This window comes from Monopterus albus, unplaced genomic scaffold, assembly GCF_001952655.1.
Source record: "Monopterus albus unplaced genomic scaffold, M_albus_1.0 scaffold427.1, whole genome shotgun sequence".
In the NCBI taxonomy this organism is placed as follows: Eukaryota; Metazoa; Chordata; class Actinopteri; order Synbranchiformes; family Synbranchidae; genus Monopterus; species Monopterus albus.
Genome location: NW_018128307.1, coordinates 167,859 through 173,172, shown reverse-complemented (window position 1 = coordinate 173,172; position 5,314 = coordinate 167,859).

The window sequence follows — 5,314 nt, the reverse complement described above, 5'->3', positions numbered from 1 at the left end:
GGCTGAAGTCTGCTGCCATGTGTTCATGTACGGGGCATGCAGATAGTGCATGCTGGCATCCTTTGGCCTAAATCTGTTTTTATCCAGCTGCTGACAGGGATTGGCCTCAGAGGGAGGGGCATTCTGCTCTCTGCTACTTTCACTTTTACAATTTCAATGTGATGTCCGCAACCCACCCAACCCCCATACAGTACATCCTTATCTTGGTCGGCTACGCACCTGTCTCTGAAGAAATCAAATTAAGATCATCCCTCTTGGACTCATTTGTCAAAGAGGTCACTGTAAAACTATCAGCATCACATTGCAAAGCAGCAGAGACACCCTTACTAGATCGGGCTGCGCACAGGGCAGTGAGTGGTGGTCAGGAGTCAGCAAAGAGCCATGAAGAGCCTTCACATCAAATAAGAAATTACAGGAGTTCTGGTTTACACCTGTTGAAAGGAAAATCAAAGCTGGTGGAATGTTGTAGACATTTCTCCGATGGTAAAAATGGGCTTGCTGATATGATGATCAAGATGGAGTTATCAAAATCACCATAGTGCAAAGGCACCACAGCATGACTTGATGTGCACATGCCAAAACAAAAATGGAGACCATGTCTCCAAACATCCTGAACACTGTGGTCTGCTTCTTCAGGCAGGGACAGTTTTTGGTCGGATTAACCAGCTATGGGCCCCCAACGAGCGTGTGTTCCCCCATTCTCTGTACCAGTGCGTTATGTTGTGGAAGCATGATATATACCGAAAAAAGACAAAGGCACCATTTACATGACAGGGTCACAAGGTCAGGTTGTAAGTGAAACATGCCCGTTAACCCTTGTGTTCTGTTAAGGACCTTAATAATGTCCTTCAGTAATGTATAAAACATGAACCAGTTCTGCAGTTAATTAAAGCAGCACAGACCGACTGCCACTGAGGGGTTTGGGCTTTGGGCTTTGTGGCAGTTGCCCACTTTGCATCTCTAACATGATCATCTAAAAACTCAGTGCAGTCAGAAGGAAAACTGCGCTGATGGTGGTTAACAGGTGAACATTTAAAATTATGCCTCAGAATGAAATAATATTCTAAGACTTATGTGAAGCACAAACTTCATTTCTGCTTATGTTAACAAGCAAGGATCCAAAACACCTAGAACTTCTAGAAAAATACAGTTTTTATCAATGTAATTCACAGAGAGGAAGAGTATGTGATCATCAGGGTAAGAGTTAGCCAGAGGGCAGTCTTCCTGTTTGGAGAACGGTCTGAGTGTACCCAGATCAGTGCCTATCTGGATCAATAGCTTAGAGACGAGCTCCACCAGCCACACTCCTTCACGCAGCTTCTCCACCCATAGCTGTTCCACCTGCACACCCACTAACCTAGCACACAGGATGGACCATTACAGACGTGTTGTGTTGCACAGGGACGCGGATGTGACTGCGACATAAGCCAAACTGCAGCTGAGAGAGTGCACGGTGTGACTGAGGGAATGTGGAATGTCTGCTCGGCCTTCAGTGAATCAAATGCAAAACAAGTGTCACCATGGAGGAGGACCTCCACCTGACCTCCACCTCCCACCAGCCATTCCACTGATTGCTAGCATCATTTCATTAATATATGATGGAAAGAATGTATGAATCTAACCACTGGTTAGATTCATACATTCTGGAGGCCATCTGCTCTGATAAGTGCTGAGAGATAAGAGGTGCATGAGTCAGGAAAAGTCAGCAGCTGGAGTGGTGGTGGAGGATTTGGTTTCCTAAATGCACTGCTGTGGAACTGGGAGAGAGCTTCTTTTACTTCCTGCAGATTTTACCTTGGTCACTGGAAGAGTCACATAAAAGAGATTGTCAACCTGTCGAATGTCTTGACCTCTCATTCAGGAGTTGGGAAAAATTTTACTTGTGTGCTGTGGCATAAAAATATAGTGTGCAGGAGAGAAAAAGTCTTCAAGAGCTAGCATGGCTGGTTATTATTTAAAAGGTTTTACTTAAACCTCCACTCCAGAGATACTTTTTTATATTTGCATATAAAAATACTCTACTATTAACAATATATATTCTAACAGTTTCTCCTCAAAAAGTGAACCTTCATAATAGGACTCAACATTTGCCCCTCCCTGTGGATTCCAGTGAATATTCAGATCTTTGCAAATATGCCTACAGCACCCCTCAACAATATAAAGGCAAAGCAAAACACAGGCGCACACAGGGCAAAGTAGAAGGAACACACAGAAACACCAGCACATAATAGTCAATGAACCAGCAAGAGGCAAATGGAAAGAAGGGCGTGTATACAGGGAGCAGGACCGGGAAGTAATAAGAGGCAGGTGGATGAAATGATGGGTGATTGTACCAGCTGAGATTGTGACAGGAGAAAAAAATAACAAAAAACCAGGACGCGACGGTCCAAACTGGGACAAATGCATATTTGGAAATTTACAAAAACAATCACAATTAAAAATGTAAAAAAATTGTCTGTGCACCTCATTAAGGCCTCAAGTGCAGGTTTGGCAATCTACAATTAAAATGAGGCTTTACAAATGTGTAAACACGATTTTCTCATTGCAGTTCCTTAACATATATTTCCAGATTGTTATGTGCATGTGTACAGATTGCCTGACATGTGGATCACATTACTCTCACATAGTGAGCATCTTCTCACTCTCAGACTCAAAAGTGTGTTTAAAGAAGGTGGAAAACTTGGACAAGAGATGATGACACACACAAATGATTTTTACAAATAATGATTGTGTTTGTAAATCACTGAATACACATTTGTGGATACTTAGGAGAGGAATTTACCCCCATACACTTCCCCATCTTCCAACTACATATTTGATAGAGGAAATCCTTAAACTCCCAGACCACTCTAACCTCTGCTGATCGTTTAGGGACTCCTGACACCTGGTTTGTTTGTCAGCCAGTGGGAGAGAGCGCTTTGAGTGGACATTATTGAGGAATGCTGAGATGAAGTTCTCAGCAGAGTTAGTTCTACTCGCCCCTGTGCTTGACTGACTTTCATTCAGCTCCCAGGCTTTAATAGGTTGCATGCATAAAAAACATGAGGAGCAGGTTGGCAGCAAACTGTTCATCCAGGAAACCCTGTTTTATTCCTGTCCAGATTCAACATTGTGTTGGATCATTTTGTGTCCAAATCCCCCCTCAGTGTCAGTCTCTGTCAAACTACAGGATTTGATTACATTAAAAGAAACACACTCAAAGAGGTTCCAGACAAGAGAGATCTGATGTTTAATAGCCCACGTTTGATTGTCCTGTTATTTTGTTATATAGGAGGACTCGTCTTAATTTTAATTAGGTTCTAATGAATAACTCTTCTCGAGTTGATTTTTGGTTTATATAATTTAGGTGGTTGGGGACAGACAAGGTCTCTATGGGGTACCGGGAGTTTTGGGTGGGTAGCAGCTACAAAGAGACACAAAGAGTTGTGTAAGATTGCGACTCTGCATCGTGGTCTCTTTGGTGCAGCCTATTATTTTACACATACTTTTAATGTGAAAGACTCCAAGAGGAGGAACAGGAAACAGTTGTAGAGGGGTTTTTGTGGGCCTGGGGAGAGGGGCAAGACGTAGGAATAAAGCAGTGAAATATGTTACCCTCTTGTGTTGCTGTATGACCTGACCCACAACACGACAGTCTCAGCTCGGGGTTACTATGTAAAGTTAATCTGTTCACAGTGTGGCTTGTTCATGTTGCTAAAGCTATCTGACAATCTGGGGTGTATTCCAGAAAGTAGGTTAAGTTTGCTCAGGGTGAAATGAGGAAAACACCAGCTTTTCACTGCTAGAAAGGAGATCTACTCTATGCAACGACAGCTGGGCGAGAGCCTGATGACAAAAACATTTAGAACAGACTCAAAGCTGTTAACATTTTCATCCATAGGGTTTATACTACTTTATCATGTTTTGGCATTTTTCAGGGGACAAAATAACCATAGACTGAGAATATGTGGTCAGTCTATCCAGGTAATGCCAATGTAGAATTAATTCTGACATTTTTGGAAATGTGAGAGCTCGTTATCTGACCAAGCTAGCTTTATTAGCAGGCAGCTACATCTTCACCGCTTTGTCCACAGTCCACTCACTGAAGTCCTCGTTTTACCTCTAATCCCAGTAGATATCAGTCATGTCTGTCGCTTTTCTTGAATAGTTTTCAAACTAATAATGATATCAGCATCAGTCCAAATGCCAGCAGGATGTTTTCATGATCAAACAAACAAATGAGGGTCGAACTATCACAGGAGCATTGATTTTATGGCATTGTGTAGATGATCTAATATTGCGGTAAACTATTCCACAATTTAGGAGCTGCAACAATAAAAGCATGGTCACCCCAGTGTTTGTGTCTGGCCCTGGGAACCTCTAAAAGAAACTGGCTTGATGATCTGAGTAATCTAGTTGGTTTGCACCACCTCACCAACTCAGCAAGGTAAGGCGGTGCCAACCCATTAAGAGCCTTAAAAACAAAAATCAATAGCTTAAAATGAATTCTAAAATGAACTGGAAGCCAGTGAAGAGAGGCCAGTACTGGGGTTATATGGTCTAATTTCCTAGTACCTGTTAAAAGACAAGGAGCAGCAGAGACGAGTCAGAGATGACTGATTAACACCGAGGTATAATGCATTGCAACGGTCAAGTCTAGACGTTATAAAAGCATGGATTACAATCTCAAAATCATTAAAAGAAAGAAATGACTTGACTTTACTTAACAGCCTCAGGTGAAAGAAACTAGATTTTAATACTGAGTTGATCTGCTTGTCAAACCTCAAGTCATTGTCAAACATTACCCTTAGGTTTTTTTACAGTCATCTTCAGATGATGAGCCAGGGTGCCTAAGTCATGGTTAAAAGCAGCAAACTTTGCCAGATTGCCTAATAACACACACTCAGTTTAATCCTCATTAAATTTTAGAAAGTTCAGCACCAGCCATGCTTTCAAGTCTGTCAAACAGAGGGATGTCTCTACAGCCGTTGTTTGACATCACTCCGGCTGCTTATATATTATTATATTTGTAAACATATCAACAATAAACTACTTCAGCCGGTCTCTGCCAGCATCCTTGCTCTCAGTTCAGCCACACAGCATCTCTCTGCTGTTTGGATTATTGCTCAGCTGCATGAACAAGTATGTAAACACTCGGCGCTCTGTGAAGGCGAAGCAACCCTCTGTCTGTCTCCTTGAGGTGGGGCAGTTTCTACCTGCCCACCTTCAGTAGCACACATCTAAGTAGACTCATGTTTTAAAGACAGAGTTGACAGTGTCAGCCTACACAAGTGTAAAAATGTCACTTTGGAGTTTGGGGGAATTACCTGCTGAA